The sequence below is a fragment of the Microcaecilia unicolor genome, chromosome 1 (genome assembly GCF_901765095.1).
Source record: "Microcaecilia unicolor chromosome 1, aMicUni1.1, whole genome shotgun sequence".
Taxonomy (NCBI): domain Eukaryota; kingdom Metazoa; phylum Chordata; class Amphibia; order Gymnophiona; family Siphonopidae; genus Microcaecilia; species Microcaecilia unicolor.
The window spans coordinates 303,278,672-303,302,917 of record NC_044031.1 but is presented as its reverse complement, the minus strand read 5'-3'; the positions used below and the strand labels follow the sequence as shown (position 1 = coordinate 303,302,917).

Sequence of the window (24,246 nt, the reverse complement as noted above, 5' to 3'; positions counted from 1 at the left end):
CAAGATCATTACCCCTGCTTTACAGTTTTGAGCTGGTGCCTCTACTAAGGATCCCACCCACCATCTCTTAAATTTCGCGTGTTCCAGAGAAGTCAGGTGGGTCTCCTGCAAGAAGACTACATCCGCTCTCTGTCTATTCAAGAGTTGTAAAATTTTTTGCCTTTTAATCGGTGATGTTACTCCTCCCACATTCCAAGATATAAATTTCAACGCAGTCATCCTTCCCCCTTCTGATTCCACTTAATCTCATGTTTTGCTTTGCCAAGTCCCAGGAGAGCTGACCCAACCTCCAGCTCCCCCTCCTCAGTCCTATTTAATTCTCCCTCCCGAATCAGAGCCCCCCTTCTTGCTTTTCCCCTCAGAGAACACTTAGCTGACCCCTCCCCTTCTCCCAGTACCTCCCCTTCATCCTGTAGCCCCCTAAACAGCCTCTCTGAGGCTTGCCTATCCACAGCCTTCCTGTGCCAGGCATCTCCTATCAGGTCACCTTGAGAGGTACATCACCCCCCTTTCCCTCCAGGACAGCCCATGTGGTCATATTTAATCCTGTGGTGTTATCTAATTGTACAGGTGTAAGTGCAGCCCTTCCTATATGTTTCATGTACCAACTGCCCGTGCCTCAGAACATTCCAGGCCTTTATATGTATTCGCTTCCCAGTCAACAATCACACAAACAGAAACAAACAAGAATAGCCCAATGTGTTTTAAACCTCCCAACCATTTCAACTTATATCTTTAAACATCAAATCCCCCTCGCAGTTATTTGTACCTTTAGGGTCTGCATATCCCCAGACTCATTCACATTTCCCTTCAGCGCATCTGCTGGCTAAAATGGCCCCAGGTGCAGTGAGGGGTCGCATGGTATTTGCAATTAAGTCAATTTTCTATCTATTCTCTTGAGCATGCAGTGTCTTAAGTTCTAAGTATTGAAGCGTGTCTCAAGCAGACCTGAAGTACCTCCATCGCGTCCTTTTATTCAGTACCTCCAGTTACAGCAACTTTTATTTTAGACCACCCAGACCGCCAGTTTGTCTGCTGCGCTTCCTTCTCGACACAGGCGGTCCAGGTGGGCCTCCCGGTTCACTCTTGCAAGTCCATGCGGTCTCCGCTTGAATACGTATAGACACGTTATGGTAACAAATACAAGTCCCATTGGAATTTCATTAGATCTTGTCCGCTTTAAGCTTTTACATTTCGAATACTTCCTTCCTACACATCTTCTCCTTATTACTCTGCTCTTGATCTCCGACCTCTCCAATCACTCATCTGCTCCCTGCTGCGTCGATGGATGTTGGCACAGGAATTCCCGCGGTGCCTCTGGAGTTTCCAAAAAGGTCGCTTTCCCCTCTGAGAAAACCTTCAGTCGAGCTGGATACAGTAGCGCGAATTGAACTTGCCTCTGATGCAAAACCGAGCAGATCGGTGAGTACGCTTTTTGCAGCTGTGATACTTTTGTGGAGAAATCTTGGAAACAGACTGATTTTCATATTTCAGGGGATCTTTCGCCCTGATCTCTCACAAAATCTCCATTTTATGTACATAGTTCAAAAGTTTAAGTATGACCACTCTGGGCCTCGCATTCCCATTTCTCTTCGGGCCCAGCATATGGGCTCGCTCTATTCTGAATGGCCCTGCTTTGGAGTGTAACTGAAGCATGTTCTGGAGCCAGTCCTCGAGAAATGGGCGAAGCTCCGCTTCTGCGATCGTTTCGGGTATGCCCACTAACCAGAGATTTGCTCGTCGGGAACGATTTTCCAAATCGTCTAGTTTGTTCTCCAAGTCTTTCATCCGTACTTGCAGCGCATCTTTATCGGCATCAATTTTTTCTACTCGGTCTTCCAGGTCTGAGATCCTTTGACATGAGGTGGCAAATTCTCCTTTCAGCGCTTCCATTTTGTTATCCATCAGTTCCAATTTATCCGTGATCTTCTGGAATTCCTGGTCTAATGTTTGATTTAGTGCCTGAGTGACTTCCGTGCTAATTTCTGACACCCAAGCGGAGCATATGGAGCTCGGGCCTTCTTCTTCTACAGCAGCCATTTTGTGTACCTCAGCCGCTTTCAGTTTTTCAGTTTGTTTCCGTTGCTGTTTAGAGGCCATTTGCTCTCACGACCCGATACCCTGCAGCGAATCTGCTTTATCTGACAGCCAGTATAGCGATTCAACTTTTTATAAAGTATTTAGGCTGCAATTGGCCGTTCTTTTCGGTCGGGGGGTCGGGAGCTCCTCTCTTCCACATCTGCTATTCAGCGTGGCATCACGTGACCTCCCCCTTTACTTCCTAATGCTCAAAGCACTTTCTCATCGTGGATTGTGGACTGCACCGTGTAGCTTATTGCTCCTCATTTTGGGAGGTTCAGATGCTTAATCTATACATGTCAATTTGTTGACCCCTGAGGAAGGTTTTGTAGCAAAACACGGACCGTGTAGGGTCCCAATAAGCTGTGATTTTGGTGCTCTTACCACCATGGTTTCAGTACTGGTCTTTGGACTTAGTTTTCTTCCACCCTTGTGTTCTTTGCTTCTTTTAGTTGTTCCTTCCACCATGCTTAGATATTTATATGCACCTTCCTGTTCAAGTTCTTTTATCTCACAGTGTTCAGTCAGAGATATTTTCAGTTTTGCTCAACTTTCACCTAAAGAAACCACCTTAGCACATTTGTCCATATTTTTCTCCAGTGTGGGATTCTTTCATGAATTGTGAGTTGACTTTCTTGGTTGAATCTTTTACCATATTCAGAACATTTAAATGGTTTTTCTCCAGTGTGGATGTCTTCCATGATTTGTGAGTTACTTTTTGTGCTGAAGGCTTTTACCACATTCAGAACATTAAATGGTTTTTCCTCCATTGTGGATTCTTCCATGATGGTTGGAGTTTACTTTTTGCGTTGAAGCTTTTACCACATTCAGAACATTATACGGTTTTTCAACAGTGTGGTTTCTTTCATGACTTGTGAGTTTACTTTTTGCGTTGAAGCTTTTACCACATTCAGAACATTTATACGGTTTTTCAACAGTGTGGTTTCTTCATGACTTGTGAGTTTACTTTTTGCGTTGAAGCTTTTACCACATTCAGAACATCTAAATGGTTTTTTCTCCAGTGTGGATTCTTTCATGAATTCTGAGTTCACTTTTCCATTGAAGCTTTTACCACATTCAGAACATTTATACGGTTTTCCACCAGTGTGGATTCTTTCATGAACTCTGAGGTTATTCTTTAGATTGAAGCTTTTACCACATTCAGAACATTTGTTTAGTTTTTCTCCAGTGTGGATTCGTTCGTGAATTCTGAGTTGATTTTTTTGATTGAATCTTTTACCACATTCAGAACATTTAAATGGTTTTTCACCAGTGTGGATTCTTTCATGAATGTTCACATAAAATTTGTATCTGAAGCTTTTACCACATTCAGAACATTTATACAGTTTTTCTCCAGTGTGGATTCGTTCATGAATTCTGAGGTTACTTTCGTTGCTGATTCTTTGACTTTGTCTGAGATTTGGCCAGTTGGTGGAATTTTCTCTTCTTCAATAAATATATTCAAGCTCTCTCCTTTTGGGGTATTTCTTGCAAGCTTACACTACTAATACTCCCACACTATCAGCTGAAGGATCAGGGCTATCTCTGGAGGGGACTTTTTCTTTACATTCCTCCTTCTGTTCTCCATCGCACCCTTTCATTCTCTTATTCCCAAATTATCATCTGCTGGATAAAATGAAAGTATGTACATAAATTATACACCTATCTAGTAAGACATATATAGGCAAATATCCTATCATAAGTATTTAAAGTCACTTGCTGGTAGACAGGTGTAGGTGAGCAATGGCACATGAAGAGACATAAACAGACCATCCTGATCTCATCTGTTGGTTCTGGACATTTCATCCTCCCCTGCAGTCTCTACAGTGATTCCCTTCACTCTGATTATATTCACTAACCAAAAACTCAATGTGAAAATTTAGAAATACTCCACAGCACATAGCAATTCCTTGCTCACCACTCTTGGTCACTGAAAGGAACCTCTTCCATTTTCAGGATCTCTACTGTGGGTCAGTGGCATAGGTGTCACTATGGGGGTGGAAATGCCCCTCCCCCTTGCAACCATAGTGAAAACTAGTGCCAAAGCTGCACATCTCCTTACCTCCCTCCCCGCAGTCCCTCCAAACTTACAGAGTTTGCCAGCACTGCTGGCCCAGCAGCAATTACAAAAGACTCTCTCCAGCCAGCCCCAGGGTCCTTTCCTCTGTTGCAACAGCCACATGGGAAGGATGCGGCAGAGGGAAAGCCTTGGAGCCACTGGAAGGAGTCTGTTGGAATCACTGCCAATAATGCCAGCAAACTCTGTAATTTTGTAGGGCCTGTGGGAAGGAAGGACAGACAGGGAAGTAAGATGATGCCAGACTCACAGAGGGAGGGGAGAAGCTACAATTGCATATATGGAAGGAGAGGATAGGGAAAGGGGATGGCACTTGAGATACCACTTTTCTGTGGGTTACAAAGATGTTTACATATTATATTCAGATACTTATGCTGTACCTGGGGCAGTGGGGGTTAAGTGACATGCCAAGGGTTACAAGTAGCTGTAGTGGGGATTGAATTCAGTTCCTCAGATTCTCAGGCACTGCAGTAACTACTAGGCTACTCCTCCATTTTGAAGCTGCCCATGGATAGAAAGGAGGGAAAGGGAAGGGAGAGGGGGACATGGTGCCCATAGATGGAATGGAGAGGGGAGAAGCTGCACACGGATGGAAAGGAAGGGAAGGGAAAGAAGAGGGGGACATGCTGCCATATGGACAGGAGACATGCTGCACATGGATGCAGGGGAAGGGGAACATGCTACACATGGATAAAAGGAAACGGAGAGGAAAGGGGGACATGCTGCACATAGATGGAATGGAAAAGAAGGGAGCGGAGGGAAATGCTGCACATGGACTGAAGAGAAGGTAAGATTTGGAAGGAAGCAGAAAATGGAAGAAAGCTAAAAGATCAGTGCTAAAGATGGATGTAGGGGCCGGAAATGAAAAATAAAGGACGTGAGAAAAGAAATAGCACATAAACAGGAGGTCCTGGAAACAGTTAAGCGCACAGAGGTGGAAACAAGATGACTAGAAAAATGCAATTGCCAGTTTACAAAGATAGGGAAAATGATTTTATTTTCAGATAGTGATAGAATTATGTCAGTTTTGAGACTTTACTTCTGCCAGCTTTATTTTGCACTGTACAGGAGGACATGCATTTCTTTCTATTTGGTTTTGCACTGCATGCAAAATCTGGCATCTTGACTTTCAGTTTAATTTTTGCCTACATTAGTACTTTTACCCCCCTGTTTACTAAGCCGCACAGCTTAGTAAATAGGGGGAAGGGGGTTAGTTTGTGGTTGCTTATCCTGTATTTGAACAGGGGCTCTCTGTGTTCTGAGACCAGGATGGGGTGCTGTGGAAGAGTATGAGTGAGGAAGGAGATCCCAAGGGGTTCAGTGAGGGTAGAAACAGAGTAAATGTTGTCAAAGAGAGGAACAGTAGATGGGGTAGAAGGTATGAGAGAGAATGGCCTGGAGACAAGTGAAGGATGGAGAGACAGGGATGGAGCTGGAGCTGATGAGGGGATGAAAAGCAGAGGAAAGTAGATGAGGGCTCAGAGGGTGAGTACAGAGGATAGAAATGGGGGACTAGAGAGTGGATGAAAGACGGGGGGGGGGTAGAAAGACAGAGGGGCAATGGAATTGCTGGAAAGAGGGTGAGAAGGAGAAAGAGGTGAATAGAAGACAACTAAGTACTAGATTTTAGATAGTGCTGGGGAGGAGATGGCTGTCTTGGTACATGTGGGTACCAATGACATAGGAAAATGTGGGAGAGACGTTCTGGAAGCCAATTTAGGCTCTTAGGAATAAAGCTCAAATCCGATATCCTCTAGGGTGGCGTTTTTCTGAAATACTACCCATTCCACGTGCAGGGCCCAAGAGACAGGCAGAGCTCCGGAGTCTTAATGCGTGGAAGAGACAATGGAGCAAGGGGGAGGGTTTTAGTTTGTCAGGAACTGGGCAACATTGTGGGGGAAGGAGGAACCTATTCCGAAAGGATGGGCTCCACCTGAACCGGGATGGGACCGGGCTGCTGGCATCATCATTTAAAAAAGGGATAGAGCAGCTTTTAAACTAGGAACGGGGGGAGCACGTGGGGACATGAGCTGAACGGCAGCACGTGCTGGGGCTCCGAGATCCATGCCCGATAATTGAATAAATAGCGCTTCCCTGGACTTTGCTCTGCCTGGCGAATCGATTTGTTGTATGGACAACAATTTGTTGAGGAGACGGAAGGGGCGAATGGCACAGCGATCTGCCAAGAAAGAAAAGACAGAAAAGGCAAAACAAACAGCCCCGGTCAAAACAATATGGCGGAGGATGATGCGTTGCAACCAGGAGGATTTCCGAGGTGCAGCTTGCACAAATCACTACAGCCGTGGCAAAAGCTTGGAACCCGAAGTGTGCAGCAATGGAGCAGAAACTAGGGATCCTAACCACGCGGTTGGATGGAGTAGGAACGCGCGTGGGAGATCTTGAAACGCGTGTGGCGGCCCTAGAAGACGATGGCCGCGGGTACGGCCCAGATATCGCGACCCTTACAAAACAATTAAAAGAAAGCCATGAGAAGTTGGAGGAACTAGAAAGTCGCTCTCGCAGGAACAATATCCGAATAGTAGGTTTACCAGAGACTATCCCAGAGCGTAATCTGACCTGCTGGCTCGAGAATTGGCTTACAAAGGAGCTCGCACTCTCAGACACCATAGGCCCCCTCGTAATAGAGTGGGCCCATAGAGTTGGCCGCAAGACAGAAGCACAGACTCGACCAAGAATAGTAATGGCAAGAATCTTTAACTTCCGCCATAAAAAATGAAATCTTACAAGGCTTCCGATTGCGCAGAGGATCTTTGATGCACGATGGAAACAAATCCTAATATTTCAAGACTTTTCAGCAGAGGTACAACAGCAAAGACGTAAATTCCATCCGATATGCTCTGCCCTAGTACAGAAAAAACATAAAATTCTCTCTAAAGTTTCCAGCAGTCCCGAGAATTTTAATCAAAGACCAATGGAAATTATTCCAAACAGTACCTACAGCTACAGCGGCAATACAGGAGGCCGGTTTGATGGAAGGTACCTGAAAAGCCGATCCTTAACCCCAGGGAAGCAGTGAAAAGCACTAATGTTGGGTAAGCGGAAGGGCATGGACTCACATCCATCTTCGAGGTTTAGAAGATGGAAATTGGGTGTTTATGGTTATGGGAAAGGGATAGTTGGGGGAAAGGGTTAGTGGGGGGGGCACGATTAGGTTATTATACACCTTGGCATAAGAGATTGGAAGGAAGAAGTGGAACGGCATCACGCGCTTGATACAAGCTATTATAGATTCTCACATGACAATTAGAATGTAACATGGAATATAGGGGGAATAAGCTCCCCAATTAAGGGGCAAAAATCCTAACAGCTCTTCGGAGGCATAAAAACAGACATTGCTGCTTACCAGGAAACACATTTAAATGATCTAGAGCACAGTAAATTGCAAAGTATGTGGGTGGGGGAGGTCTTCTCGGCACCAGCGCAAGGGAAGAAAGGAGGTGTAAGCCATACTGTTCCGCAAGGGGTTAATATACAGAGCGACACAGGTAGCTACTGGGAAGGACGGGAGATATATTATCATTAAGGTATGGATGCCAGGGTTGGAGATAGGCTAGTGGTCCTCTACGGACCAAATAACTATGACCCAACCTTTCTTCGAAATTTGAGAGGCAAATATGTTACCAAAGGGCGAGAGAAAATTGGGTAGTAGTGGGAGACTTCAATTTAGTGGTGGACCCTCAAATAGATTGCTCAAATAGCACCTCCCGCATTGCACTGGACAAAGAGCAAAGGCCATGACATCTTTAATTAGAGACCTTGAACTAATAGACATTTGGAGAGCCCCCCATCCTACAGAGCGGAATACACACATCGGTCTAGAGCGCATGGCACGCAATCCCGGCTAGATATATATGGTGGAGCGGACAATGTTCATACATGTGGTGACAGCGGACATAGGCCCTGAGAAAATCTCGGACCGTGCCTTTGTGTGGGTAGACCTAGAAACGCAAATAGATCGAGAAGGACACAGGGGTTGGAGATTCCCAGCTTATTTGTATGCAGACCCCAAATTTGCAAAATACCTAGCGGCCAAGTGGGAGGACTATGCAAAAAATAATGCGGAACATGTGCATACTCAGCCTGCCTTGTTCTGGACAGCTTCTAAAGCAGTCCTGAGAGGTGACATAATCGCTACTGTAGTAAACGTAAAAAAACAGGGTCGCAGGCATTTTATTATTAGAGAAAAGACTTAAGAGAGCCCAGAGAACACATGCACAACGGCCGTCACCCGCCACATTAGACGCCCTCAAATCCATACAAATTACACTAAATTCCCTGTTGCACGAGAAGGAAGGCAGATCATCGCTGTATATAAGTATAGATTACATAAATTTGGGAATAAAACAGGAAGGCTACTAGCTAGAGTATTACGGTCGCAGGGAGGCTCCAGGGCAGTGACCACTTTACAGGACACAGCAGGGAACTTAATACGAGATCATGAGGAAATTGGCCGCCTATTCACAGAGTATTTTACCATACTATATAAGAAACAACAGACACCCCAAGGGGCAGAATTGGCAAAATATCTAGATGAGGCTCAGCTTCCAAGACTGACAGACCATCAATTAGAAACTTTAAATGCCCCGCTGACAATAAAGGAGTTACAGAAGGCAGTAAAGGCGCTGAAACTCCGATCAGCCCCAGGTCCAGATGGACTTTCCGGAGAGTACTACAAACTGCTCCCTCCCAAAGCAATACTACACCTCTTAAGTTACTATGACGAAGTGCTTAATGACGGCTGTTTCCCAGCCTTTGCTAACACAGCTTAGTGTCGCTAATTCCCAAAGTGGGGAAGCCGACAGAACAGCCAGGGTCTTATAGGCCCATATCATCACTAAACGTAGAAGTAAAATTACTAGCAAAAATCTTGGCAGATTGCCTAGCACTGTGTTTGCCTAACATTATTGGACCCGAGCAGGTGGGATTTATAAAAAGCGAAGAGCAGTCCACAATGTACGGAAATTACTGCTGGCGATGGCAATATGTAAAGAGAGAGGAGTGCCAGCTTGGGTGGTTAGCCTGGATGCTGAAAAGGCTTTTGACCAAGTGAGTTGGGAGTTCCTATTTCAGGTCTTGGCAACTATAGGCATTACGGGCTGGTTTGCGAGAGCGGTCCAGGGCCTCTATACAAAACCCATGGCTAGTGTGATAGTCAATGGCAGGAGGGAGAGAGAGTTTCCCATCTGTAGAGGAACCAGGCAGGGTTGTCCGCTTTCGCCACTGTTGTTCATATTGGCATTAGAACCATTATTAAAACACCTGCTCCATAACGAGGAAATAAAAGGAGTTGAGATGCAGGGCCGGCCACTGAAAGTACTCGCATATGTGGACGATCTGCTACTGACACTGACAGACCCTAATAACTCCTTAGCAATAGTACTGAGAGAGATTGAAAGATATGGTACCTGCTCTGGGTTTAGATTGAATTACAGTAAATCATTTATACTACCAGTAAATGCTGAGGAGGTGGGCAGATGGAGTGGCCCCAGATCTTTGCAATGGACCCAGAACCTAATCACATATCTAGGTATACAGCTACCTGCAAACTTGGAAGCTTTATATAAAGAGAATGTTAGGAGATTATTGATGGAGACAGAGGAGAAGTTGAGCATGTGGAGATCACTGCCCATTACGCTTATGGGAAGAGTTGCCCTCTACAATATGTGCATAATCCCCAAGTGGTTGTACGTATTTCAGACTGTACCGCTATACCTGAAAAAGAAAGACGAGAGGAAATTGACTAACATTACGCAAAGATTTCTCTGGCAGGGGAAGAGAGCGCGCCTTCCATTGTCCGCCTCAACAATCCCAGTGGAATATGGGGGTCTTGGACTACTAAGTGTGAGACATCTAACAGTGGCATGTGGGATGCGACATATAAATGACTGGTACCAGGGGACAGAGGAGTTTTTAATACCATACTGGAGACACAATTAGTACCCCGAACACACTTCTCTAACTACTTGCACGTGGGAGGAGGCCCCATCCCAGAGGTGCTAAAGTACTCAGGGATAATGACATCGGCTAAAGCGATGTGGGCCTGGATTGCCGGCTACACAAATTTTCAGCAAGAGTGACTCTGTTCCGGGCCATCTGTGGAAACAGAGAACTTTGCACCTGGAAACCTGTACGCAGTATTCCACAGGTGGAGACAAAAGGGGGTGGATACTTGCTACAAGTACTCACCTTAGAGGGCAAGATAAAGCCGTTCCCAGATCTACAGAGGGAATATGGGCTGGAGGAGCGAGACAGATTTCCTACTACAACTCAAACACTATATAGGAACACTGACATGGGAATGGCTGGCAGAAGATGTGCAAAGAAGAGCTAAAGACGCATTTTCACTGGGGGCGCAGCAAGAAGTGCTTTAACCTACCACATAGACAAATTCGAGACACAGCGGCCGAAGGGATTATTTTGCGGACTGGCAGAACAGTGGAAAGAGGACTTATCGATTGACATCACGGATATACAGGTGAAGGCACATATTTTATCCATCAGACGCTTAACCAAAGCAGCGAGTCAGTGGGAAGTGCCATACAAATTTGTGATGCGACTGTATGTTGCCCCACCCGTAGAGCTTTCCATTTGGGAGTGTCCCCCTGGGGCTCGTGCCCCAAGTGTGGAAGAGAGGGGGCAACACTAGAGCACAATGTTCTGGAGATGCAAGGTGGTAGAGGAAATTTTGGAGAGATGTACTAACCTATGTATCGCAGATATGGGGCCTCAAAGTGGACATATGACGCTGCCCTGCTGTTCGGACACCCTAAACTGGGCATGCCTAGGCCCAAAGGATACATGGAATTTGTGATAAAAGCAACCATCTCTGCCCAAGCAAGTGATTTTGGCAGAGTGGATAAAAGGAAGCCGCCCCTACCCAGCAGTCCATGGAGAGTTCAGAATGTTGTATTTAATGCGCCTGGAGCATCAAGAATATTTCACTTAGACTCGATAGCGGGGAAGAAATTTCAACGGTGCTGGGCACCCTTGTGGCAGACTCTACACCGGCTGCCCGGAGTCATCTGTTAAATCTCTAGAGACTACCTTGACTGTATTGAAGTGAGAGAAATGATGCTTAGATTCTTATGCCTAAATTAGAGAGATAGGGGAGGGAAGGATTAAGATTGATAAGTTGGGGGGGGGGGAATAAATAAATGCTGTAACCAGATAAGAGATAACTCGATAAAATGCATAACTTCGTAGTTGAACGTATCTGTACATGTTTCAACTGTTGGACAGTCACTGTTTATTATATTTCTGTGGTTGGTACAATAAAAAAGATTGAAACATAAACTAGGAACGGGGGGAAAGGCCAACAGTCAAACAAAAGCATATGTTCGGAATAAGGTATCTTGCAAAGATATCACCAAACAGGGAAGAGGGTTTCTTGATAGTAAGGTTGCAAAAGATACTGTAGTAGATTCAATGTCCTTAAAGAAAAATAATAAAAACCAGACAAAGGATAGTAAAATAGTACTGTCAAGTAATCAATATGATGTGATAAGGAATAACAAGTCCAGCTTGAAGTGTCTATATGCAAATGCTAGGAGCCTAAGACATAAGATGGGAGAATTGGAATATATTGCAATGAATGAAGAAATAAACATAATAGGTATCTGAGACCTGATGGAAGGATAACCAGTGGGACACTGTCATACTGGAGTACAAATTATATCGTAGTGATAGGGTGGACCAGATTGTGGGAGGAGCAGCATTGTTCGTTAACGAGAGGCTTGAATCAAATACACTGACAATTCTGCAGGAAACAAAAGACATCTTGGAATCATTGTGGATCGAAATTCCATGTGTAAAGGGGAAAAGGACAGTGATAGGGGTGTACTACCGTCCGCCCGACCAGGATGAGCAGACGGACGCAGTCATGTTAAGGGAAATTAGTGAGGCAAATAACTTAGGCAACGCAATAATAATGGGTGATTTTAATTACCCCTGCAATATATGGAATTTGTAGAATATAATCACTACAACTTCAAGAATTCTACACTACAACAGTGTTCAAGGGTGAATATAGACTTCCAAAATGAAAGTTGGTGGAGAAAAAAGACCTCAGTGAAACCGGACACTCCTCTTGTTTAAAGGACACGCCTTTTAGATAGAGAGGGGACCTCCTTAATCATCAGTCTCAAAACAACTCCACATAAACTTCTTTCATGCTGTGTGTACCATAACACCCTTTCAAACACCCATCTATGAAGACAATATAATGTGGCCAAAAGCCGTCACTTAGCTTGGATGGTGAAGTAGTTTTCTTCATGTTGGTGCAGTATCTCATTAAGTCCGTTCCCACACTCACATCAATTCCCAATTCCCCTCTCTATCTAAAAGGCGTGTCCTTTAAACAAGAAGAATGTCCGGTTTCACTGAGGTCTTTTTTCTCCACCAACTTTCATTTTTGGAAGTCTCTATTCACCCTTGAACACTGTTGTAGTGTAGAATTCTTGAAGTTGTAGTGATTTTAATTACCCCCATATAGACTGGGTTAATGTAACATTAGGGCACGCTAGGGAGGTAAACTTCCTCGATGAAATAAAGGACAGCTTTATGGAGCAGCTGGTACAGGAGCCGACAAGGGAAGGAATAATTCTAGACTTAGTCATTTGTGGAGCGAATGATCTGGTACGGGAGGTAGCGGTCCGGGGGCCGCTTGACAACAGTGATCATAACATGATCGCCTTTGAAATTTGCTTTCAAAAAGGTAAACATAGGAAGTCAAATATGTTAGCGTTTAACTTTAAAAAAGGAAGCTATGATAAAATGAGATGAACGTTAAAAAAATAAAACTTAAGAGGAGCGACTGAGAGGGTAAGAAACCTACAACAGGCGTGGATGCTGTTCAAAAACACTGTCTTGGAGGCCCAGGCCAAACATATTCCACGTATCAGAAATGGAGGACGGAAAACCAAATGACAGCCAGCATGGTTAAAAAGTGAGGTAAAGGAGGCTATTGCAGCTAAAAAGAAAGATAGCGATAGAGGCGAAAACTGATAGTAAAAATATTTTTAGATACATTAAAAGCAGGAAACCGGCAAAAGAATCAGTTGGCCCGCTGGATGACCGGGGTGTAAAAGGGGCGATCAATCAAGACAAAGAAATAGCAGAAAAACTTTAATGAGTTCTTTGCTTCAGTCTTCACCGAGGAAGATTTGGTTGGGATACCGGTGCCGGACAGGGTATTCGAAGCTGAAGCGTCGGAAAACTTATTGAAATATCTCTAAATCTGGAAGATGTAATGGAGCAGTTCTGCAAACTGAAGAGTAACAAATCTCCTGGACCGGATGGTATTCACCCTAGGGTACTGACAGAACTAAAAAAATGAGCTGGCGGAGCTACTGTTATTGTTTTGTAATTTATCCTTAAAATCGAGCGTGGTACCAGAAGATTGAAGGGTGGCCAATGTGATGCCGATATTCAAAAAAGGTTCCAGAGGAGATCCAGGAAATTATAGACTGGTGAGTCTCATGTCGGTGCCGGGCAAAATGGTAGAGACTATAATCAAGAACAAAATTACAGAGCACATTCAAAAGCATGGACTAATGGGACAAAGTCAACATGGATTTAGTGAAGGGAAGTCTTGCCTCACCAATCTGCTGCATTTCTTTGAAGGGGTAAACAAACATGTGGACAAAGGTGAGCCGGTTGATATTGTGTATCAAGATTTTCAGAAGGCGTTTGATAAGGTCCCTCATGAAAGACTACAGAGGAAATTAGAGGGACATGGGATCAGAGGTAGTGTCTTACTACGGATTAAAAACTGGTTGAAAGATAGGAAACAGAGAGTAGGATTAAAAGGTCAATATTTACAATGGAGAAGGGTAGTTAGCGGGGTCCCTCAGGGATCGGTGCTGGGACCTCTGCTTTTTAACATATTCATAAATGACCTAGAGATGGGGGGTAACTAGTGAGGTAATCAAATCTGCCGATGACACAAAGTTATTCAAAGTAGTCAAATCACGGGAAGATTGTGAAAAACTACAAGAGGACCTTACGAGACTGGGAGACTGGGCATCGAAATGGCAGATGACGTTTAATGTGAACAAGTGCAAAGTGATGCATGTGGGAAAGAGGAACCCAAACTATAACTACGTCATGCAAGGTTCAGCGTTGGGAGTCATGGACCGAGAAAGGGATCTAGGTGTCATCGTTGATGATACGTTGAAAACTTCTGCTCAATGTGCTGCTGCGGCTAGGAAAGCAAATAGAATGTTGGGTATCATTAGGAAAGGGATTGAAAACAAAAATAAGGATATTATTCTGCTGTTGTATTGCTCCATGGTGCGACCGCACCTCGAGTATTTTGTTCAATTCTGGTGCCGCACCTCAAAAAAGACATAGTGGAATTTGAAAAGGTGCAGAGAAGGGCAACAAAGCTGATTCAGGGGATGGGACGATTTCCCTATCAGGATAGGCTGAAGAAGCTGGGGCTCTTCAGCTTGGAGAAAAGGCGGCTGAGGGGAGATATGATAGAGGTCTATAAGATAATGAGTGGAATGGAACGGGTCGATGTTGGAGCGTCTGTTTACGCTTTCCAAAAATACTAGGACAAGAGGGCATGCAATGAAGCTGCAGTGTGGTAAATTTAAAACAAATTGGAGGAAATCTTTCTTCACTCAACGCGTAGTTAAACTCTGGAATTCACTGCCGGAAAAGGTGGTTAAGGCGGTTAACTTAGCGGACTTCAAAAAAAGGGTTGGACAGCTTCCTGGAGGAAAAAGCCATAGAATGTGGCGGAGTGGCCTAGTGGTTAGAGTGGTGGACTCTGGTCCTGGGGAACTGGGTTCGATTCCCACTGCAGGCACAGGCAGCTCCTTGTGACTCTGGGCAAGTCACTTAACCCTCCATTGCCCCAGGTACAAATAAGTACCTGTATAATATGTAAGCCTCATTGAGCCTGCTATGAGTGGGAAAGCGTGGGGGTACAAATGTAATAAAAATAAAATGAATGGATGAGGGAATAATACAGTATTTCTAGGATGGGTGGGACAAATTGCTTGTTCTTTTGGCCGCTGTCAGTGACAGGGTGCTGGGTTCGATGGACCCTTGGGTCTGCCCCATCATGGTGATGCTTATGTACTTATGTAGAACGTGAAAGAAAGGGAGAATGAGGGCTAAAAATCAAATATGGGTGGATATAGAAGCAGAAAAGAGAAAAATGAACATAAAAAGAAAGAAAGATCAGTGCCAGATGGATGTAGAGAAGAAATGGAAAGGCAAATCTGAAAAAAAGACTGACACAAACAGACTGGGACTAACTCAGTTAGAAAAGTACCCATTCAACAAAGGTAAAACAGAAAACATATATTTTTATTAATACTTTTTTTTATATAAATCTATTTTATTGGCATAATATTGTATATGAAAAGGTACCGATACCAATGCAACTCACCACAAAACAATGACAGTAACATTACCACTACACAAAAGGGTGCCAGGTTTACTTGTTTTACTTCCCCCCCCCCCTGCGAGCCCACCCCCTGACGCCCCCCCTCTAATCCCATCCCCTCTCTTCCCCCCCTCAACAGTTCAGTATTCTACTTTTCGCAGTAGGAGTGAGTGAGTCCCAGAATGGTGACCAAATCTTACAGAACTGGTCTCCCCTTTTGGAAGCCAGGTCTCTGACCCCCTGCTTTTCCAGTGAGCAGCATTGCATCATGGCCCAACGCCAATGTGACGTGCAAGGGGCCTCCCGGTTGAGCCACAACTGTAGGATGGTTCTTTTCCCCATCAACACGGATCTCTTTAGAAAGCCTCTCAGGCCCTCCGGCATGTGTCCCCACATTGAAAAGACATCAAACAACTGTCCAGGTGTGGGCATCCACCGCACCTTCCATATACCAGACACCTGTCTGCTCATGGCTGACCAAAATGCCGACACTGCTGGGCAGGACCAGAACATGTGACCCCTCTCTAGCGCACTTGGGACAATCATCTGTCTCTCTCAATGATGCTCTGTAGACTCTATGAGGTGAAATATGTAATCTTAAAATAAACTTATAGTTCAACTCCCACCAAGCTGCATTCTCCGTCACTTTGTGTGAAGATTTCAGGCAAGTCGCTACCTGTTGCGGATCCAATCGCCATTTCAGCTCCTGACTCCACAGTGTGCATATGAGGGTAGTGTCAAGTTGCTCTACAGAGTCTCGTAGGCAGCCATGGAAGTATTTCAGTGGGATTCTCTGTTGTGCCTCCAAGCCCAGTAACTCGTCCTGGAGCTCCCAAACTCCCCGAGTCAGGGAGTTAGTAGGTAGTGATTTGATGCAATGTTTCACTTGTAAATAAGCAAATATATCACCCCGCTCTAAACCAAATTCTTCACACAGGGCCTAAAATGGTTTAATAGTCCCTTGCTCTGTTACCACTTGAAACAGGAAGTGAATCCCCCGGGTTGTCCATCTTCTTAATAAGAGAGATGACCCCCCCCCCCCTCTGGAAATGCCAGGTTACCCCACATTGGCAGCAAGGGTGACACCGATTTATTCCATTTATAGGCTTTACTTAACCATTGCCACGCTTTGCGCAGGGGGTTCAAAATATGTCCATAGGGTCCCAAGGGGGCTAGTTGATCTGATGGGGCATGTAGCCAGTATGCAAAGTGTATAATTATACTACAGCAAGAAGCCCTCACTGGATGCCCACCGGAAGGGTGGAAGGCCAGATTTAGGACTCAGGCTGTAAAAATACCAGCTAGGTTTAAAAATCTATGACTGGCTGAGCAAGGACTTGCTTTTCCTGCAAGTTAAGAATCTGCAAAAAGCAGGTCTGAACAATGAGTCTTAACACAACCAGGTATAACTTTCTAATTGAATATGGCACCTATAATGAACGAATAATGGGTAAGAGGGATAAAATGTTGTTCTTAAAATGGGGCTTATTTTCCATATTATGGCACACATATCATAAGATGATAGAAAAAGAGGAAGTGAAACTGATATGCTAAAAACAAGATGTTCTGGCAGAAGAAAAAAAAAACCACATGTTGACAAAAGAGGAAGTTGCACAATATTTTGCAAGAGCTAGAACAGATAATTTTAGTATTAGGGAACAAGTTGTTTACAAAAACGGAAGCACAGATGGACACCACAGAGGTTGTGCAATATTAAGCAAAAAGTGTCCTGCCATAGACTCCTATTCAGACAAACTACTATAAAAGGGGTGAGATTTAGACAGAGAGTTGGAACATATCCCCAACGCATTTGAAGGAGGGCAGGGCTCTGTCCAATTAAACCCAGAATCTGTCTGATGAATGTACCTGATTAAAGTCTGATGTGCAAATAAACTCTTCATTCCAAATGATGATTTGTGGGCTTAACTTAATGATGAAAGGCTGTAAGTACAAATGCTTTTGCTGCTTCAGGCTATCTTTCACTGCATTGTATAACTTGTAATCTAAATCCAGTTTGTCATAAGGCTGGTATCTTTTTCCTTACACCTAACAATTCTCTTAGTGGCAATTTCTCTTAGAACTTCACAACCCTCTGATTACCCCAGTACTAGTGCTATTTAGAGATGGAGTCAGATTAAGGTCACTTTAGCCTTCTTGAGGGGTTCTAGACCCCCCTAAATTATTTACATATGGTGACCCTCGAACGCTGTATTTTTACACGCTAATTTTTGCACACAGAGGGGATAAATCTATGTGTTCAAAAATTTATTTCCTGTCTTTCCATTTTCTTCTCTGTTCTTTTCTGCCCCTCTCTTCTGTCCATCCTTTTGATTTGTGAGGTGTGTGCAGGTGAACGTTTGGGGTATGATTGGCGCATAATTACGCGGCCAGGAGACTGCGATCGTGTTTATGCTGTGAGTATTTTTCACGCTCAATTCTTTGGATCAGTCTTTATGCTGGCATTTCTTGCCTAATGATCCTTTGATTTTGGACGTTTTTCTGCTTCTTCCTATTCCTATTCCCCTCCTCTCCATCCTTCTCCCTTTCCTACCTCTGTCCGAGCCCTCATTCACTGCTCATTGCAGTTCTCGGACAGTACACTCCATCTGCCCTCCCGTATGTCCTGCGCTCTCAATTAGGATATCTCTCTGTCCTGCTTGCCCTCCCCAATTGCCCTGTTTTTATTGCCCTCCTCCTTTTCGTCTCACTTGCCTATTCTGGCTATCTTTGTACTTACTCTGATCTCTGTTCTTTCTCACTGCAGTTCTCTGAAATCATTCCGGTCTGTGTCTTTTCTGCACTTAACTACTGACAGCCCCCTTTTCCTGCCTATACACTGCTGTGATCTCCCTCTAAAAAGACCTGCGCTCTTTTTCTCAGCGCTGCACTTAAACCTCCGATTCTGCTTCTACCTTGTAAGAAATTGTCCCGCACTGTCTCTGTGAATGAAACCTTGGAATTCTTTAGTATCTTGTCAGCTGTTATGCACATTTCCTAGTTCTTTTAACAACTGCGTAGTTATTTTTATTTCCCCTTTTCAACTTCTGTTCCGCTCTGCGGACACCTCGCAGAACACGGACATGTCCACTTCCCCTTGCCCCTTCTTATGTGTTCCTTAACTCCGTTTGTTTTATGTTTTTATTTAATTCTCCTTATTCTGCCCGTTCCTCAGAGAGACTATTTCTCTATTTCTCATCTCTGTATTTTGGAAACACCTGCTTCCTCTCAACGAGAACTTGTCAGATTTTTTTTTTACTGAATTTTCTCTGGCTTATAAAATTACAAATGCGCAGTACTCTTTCTTTCCCTGCGCCATACTATTAGGCCGTTGCCCCCCATTTCTCAGCTGCTCTGCTTGTGGGCGTTGTCCTTTTCTGACTTACTACTCTATTTCATTTTTTCTCAATATAAGTCCCTTTACGCTGAAATAAACAAGACTCATCACATTTGCCTGCTGTATTATCTTTTCTTCTTCCCTTCCCCCAGTTACGGGTTTCGTTTTCCCTCTATAGTTTTTTTATGCTGCAAAACACAGACTGGTAGATCTTATCGTAACCCACAATGTGGTTCTGCGTTTTTAACCTTGACTTTTCTGTGTGACCACACATGGCTCGCTTAGCTTCCTTTCTCTCTCTATTTCCTCTCTGTTACAAAAACCCTTACATTTCAGATTCTGTCTTTTTACAGCTTTGCTCTGAAACCCTTTTGTTACTATTGCGGTACATCCTTTTGTAATATGATTTGGTTTCCTGCCATTACAGTTAAACTACATCTGTATAATGGTTTTTCTAATTACTTTTACTTATAGGATTAATTAAGGGAACATTTACCTAATAATCCGTACTTGCATGCGTGGCCCCCCCTTAGGTTTTTGTTCTGTTATGGTCCAGTCAAAAGAGGGTGGTTTTCACTCCGGTATTTGGTTTTTGCCATTGTCTTTATGTGACATGATTAATATGCATATATTTCCTATACTTGTAGCATTTCCGGATGCAAGCTACATATGAAACCACAAAATTTGTTTTGCCGTTAAGAAGCTGGTGTTTTTAACCTTATGCCAGTTTAACCTATATCCCACTAACCTTTCTCCCTACTATAGTTTTCTGCATGTGCTATGCTGCTCATTTTTTTATTCCTGCTTTCCTAGCCATCCCTGTGTTATCTCCATCTCTCCTTATTCTTTGTCCTCCTCTCAAGGCAACTGTCCCTGTGTTTTAGGGCCGTCCATTGTTTTTTTTTCCTGTTCTGCTTTCATGTCTATCTGTCTGTAGATCTTGCACTCAGTAAGACCCAGGATTTCCTCTCTAGTGTCTCACGCCACTGCTTTCTCACTGCTTTTGGGATTTATTTCTGCCCGAGTCACATTTTTCTATATCCTTAGCTTCTCCATTTATAAATGCGTGTAATGAATTCCTTCTTAGATTTTGATGGTCGCCAGACCTCTCTTAAGAGAAATGAAGCTGTCTCGAATGCCTTTCTTTCTCTCTACTTCCTCGCTTATATCTTTATGATTATGTCACAGTTTTCGTTCATCCCTTGACCTTTACTTTCTAACCCTTTGGATATAATGCTATAGTGTCTGCCCTTTTAATGCATTTTCCTTCTAAAAATGGGTTTTCAATTGTGCTAAGTTTGATTGTTCAGCTTCTATAACAGAGGAAGGCTCAAGAGAATGCCAAAACAAAATACTTCTTAGCACATAAATTCAGTTGTAATCGTCTAGGAAGCCTTAGTCCGGAAACTAAAAATTAACCCTTACTTTACAGAATCAAGTGATATACTGGTAGTAATGAAATTTAGATTGCCGTTATTTTAAAGACACAGTAGAAGACATTAAAAATTTTTTTGCTTTGAAGGAGTTGCCGTATCAAGTGTAGAATTGACAGCTTTTATATGAACACAGAATGATTACGGCGGTCTATCTGAGCAAGTAAAATAGCAACGTAGTCATACTTCCTTACACATTAACTCCCTGCTTCCTTACATAATAGTTTCTAAGAACTTCTATATGTTTGATTTGATAAAATCCTATCCTGATTAATTATACCAGCATAAAGTTTTTATGTGCTGTTTAGTCCTATTTTCAGTAGCCGTAATGTCCGATGCTTGCAGTGAGCACTAAACTCAAATTAAGCACAGGAAGCACACTTCCCTTCTGGTTTTTATTTTCCTTTTCCTTTAACATCTGCATCAACATTAAATCCTTTTAACAATTTTCTGTAAACCCGTATATATCTTAACCACAATGTTTCCTCAGACTGTGCTGACTTCCTAGCCATGCTGAAACGGAATCTTATTCACAGATATGTGTTTTCTGCCTATGGATAGAACGGTAACTTTTCACCCCCCCTTCCCTCAAATGCTAAGCCTGTTCTGTTCGTCATCATTAAGCATTGTATTTGGACTGCTTGATTCAATATGTTATATACTGTAAACTTGAAGTTTATGATGACAGAATGACACGTTTTAATTTGCTTTTCTAACCTGCTTTGCAACACCCTTTCTGTCAAACAGGAACATGCAAGTTTCTATTAGTAACTAAAACTGTTTTTATAACACAGCCTTATTAAGGAACCATATTCAGAGCTGTAAAAGCATTTCAGTACAAGGGCCGTACAGCTGGAAACGGACAGAACAATAACTTATGTGCTTTTTCCAAATGATTGCTAGTCTTGATCTGACTCTAAATAATTCTATAGCTACCGGAAACTACAGGAAACCACAGATAATTTATCTGACTTTGAATATAAGTGCATAGTTTCCCCGTAGCCACTTTTAGCTACACTTCCGGGTTTACTTTTCTCTGCATTAATCCCGTCTCTGCCACTTTCGACACCTTTCTGTCATACTCACTATATATGTAACTATTACTACGCTCTAAGTCTTCTACCTTTGTATTTTGTCTTTGCTAAAAGTCCTAAAAGTCCTGCACCGATCCTGACAGTAAGCTGCCGTTGTTACTGCTTCTCAGAGTGAATTTGTCACTTTTTCTGTACCCCCTCACTCCTGTCACGGCTTTGGCTGTAAGACTGTTAAACTTATCTCACTTCCACCTATACTTTCTCCTTGCAAAAGGTCTCTTGTCCATTATACAGCATTCTCCTGTCCCCTGTCTCTGTGACTTGTTTTTCTAAGCTATCTGGACTTCAGAAGCATGCTCTTCTCCTTCATGTACTGTCAGTACTTTATACTATAATTTATGGCTGGCTATCATAGTATACGGCCATCTTCCGGTTTGCATTACTCACTTTTTTATTGCTTTTGCGTGTTTAATCCACTGGGTGTCAAATAAAATATAACTAATGTTATTTCATAGTCGCTATTCTATTGCCTTGTCCTTGTTAATTGCTTCTGTATAGTTGCTACTGTGAAATGTATTCCTTTTTATTTTTCAGTTGTAATTTTAAATTTGTACTTGTCCTAGTAGCTGTTATCACACCCTTTTAATTCACAATTTGTTTTGGGACAATGTTATACTTTCAATTAATAATGCTTAAGGTTTGTCATTTATTTCCTATCTGTTGTATTATACTGCCCTAGATATGAGGGGATCTTATACACCCTTTAGATAATATTCTCATATGCTTTGATCTCCGATACTCATATAGTTTTGGTTTCTTGTGCTCTGTTTTAATGGCGTACTCGTTTAAAAGAAATATAAGCTACAGCCCCTGCACCGTACTATCGTGTTAGTTTTTTCAGGATGCTTTTTAATACTTTTTAATCATCGGTGAGCCTGACTATATTATAACGTTATCTACAGGAAATACTGCACTTCCTCGTTTGCGTTGTGGTTTTCGTCCTCCGAGTGCATACAGCCTGCACTGGCTTATTTTAAACACTTGCAGTAATGACTTATGTTATAATGTTTCCGGATGAATATTTCCACGTCCTGAGAATGACAATCGCTTTTAAATAATATGGTTCTATAAAGAGTTAAATTGTGTAAGTCTTTATAACAAGTTTGATATGAACTAGGATGCAACACAGAAAGTCACATGAAATTACAATGGATTATTGTTACATTAACAGTTAGATAACCCCTTGTATAACTTATATGATAGTAGAACTATTATGTACTATATAGCAGCATTTCTTTGCTTTTACCTTAACAGATATGCATATAAAATATGTTTTACCTTTCCGGTTGAGAAGATGATGGCTGCGTACCAGGAGAATACAGCGTTGCTTAACTTCTTCAGTTATTTCCTGTTGGTTCTTTATAACCCAACCTTCTCTTTCCTTCTAATGCTGCAGCTGTTCTGTTTGTCATCATTTAGACATATCATTTCAGTCACTGACTAGTATGTATGTTTTATGCCGTATCATTGGAAGTTCTTGGTGTAAGAATCACATGTTTTAATTTGTTTTTTTCCTTTCACCTGTTTAGCCACAAAAGCTTCCTGCCATTGCATTCGGGTTTATTTTATTTTTATGTCCCTTTTCTGAGTGTATATTTATGGGTATGAGCTTGTCATCTTTACACCACGATTCTGGTGTCCTGTTTCAAAATTTATTGATTTATATGCTTCTCTTATATTTAATATGTCTTTGTTAATATACATTTTCTTGCCTTTTGTTGAAATCGGTGTTTCCTTTCACTGGCTTGTTGGATGGAAAATTCTATTTTCCATTGCTGCATGACAAGTGATGTCTTTGGCATTTTTAGTTCTGGCTAATGTGTTCCAACTAATGACTTTTTTGTGACTGTGCCTTCCCCGAAGAGCTTACATTTGTTTTGTTTTGCCTTGGAATATTTCGTCTTTCTCTCTATTTTTCTACCACTTCTATAGTAATTTTCAGGGGCTTTTCCCTGGAACATACTATACTTTCTTATATACCAGTGTCACGCTATAACTATTGGGTTTGATATCGATGCCTGGGGCTTACATCCATCGAAGGTGGATGACGGTATCGCAATTATTAGATTTTAAGCAGAACCCCATTCTATTTTTGGAATGGCCTGCATTCACTGAATTGGACTATTGCCCATATAGAAGTTACCGGTACAGATGCGCGCTGGGGATATACAGAGACGTCTAAAATCCTTTAGTTGCAAATTTAGACAGGTTGACTGGGGCCCTAAATTTTTGTTCTCTTCTAGACGAATATTTAAGCATCTATTGGGGGTTAGCGACAAAATGGCGAGTGTATTCCCATATATGGCGAGTGTATTCCCATATTTCTAACCGGCGAAAACCAATTAGATCGCTGCCCTTTAATTTTAGAGAACTTATTTTCGCTGTTCGCTAAAATCTTTTTTTGGAGTTTTTGCTTCCCCCACTTTTGGGGTTTTCAATATGGCGAGTGTTATCCCATATCCAAATTCATGGCGAGTGTTATCCCATGTGCGATCCCAGGCGAGTGTAGTCCCATCACATGGCGAGTGTTATCCCATGTCAAAATTCATGGCGAGTGTTATCCCATGGTCAATTTCTATAGAAGCATACTCTGGAGGGCAGTATTTTTAGAGTAGGTTATATATAGTAAGTGACACAACTGACTCCTGCACTATTCTCATGTTCATGGCTATCATTTCTTTGTTAATATAACCTGCGGCAAAAGCATTGAGCTTTCCGCCAATTAGTAATTTATGTTTTAGGTTCCGCCAATGGGACGCTCTTGAAGACGCGTGAGTATAAGTGTTTTTGTTATACGCATGATGCATGTT

General features: G+C 42.7%; 1 pseudogene; it reads right to left on the bottom strand.

Annotated features, from left to right (window-relative positions):
* LOC115476804 overlaps positions 1 to 24,246 on the bottom strand; it is a 324,007-nt pseudogene that overhangs the window by 152,308 nt on the left and 147,453 nt on the right.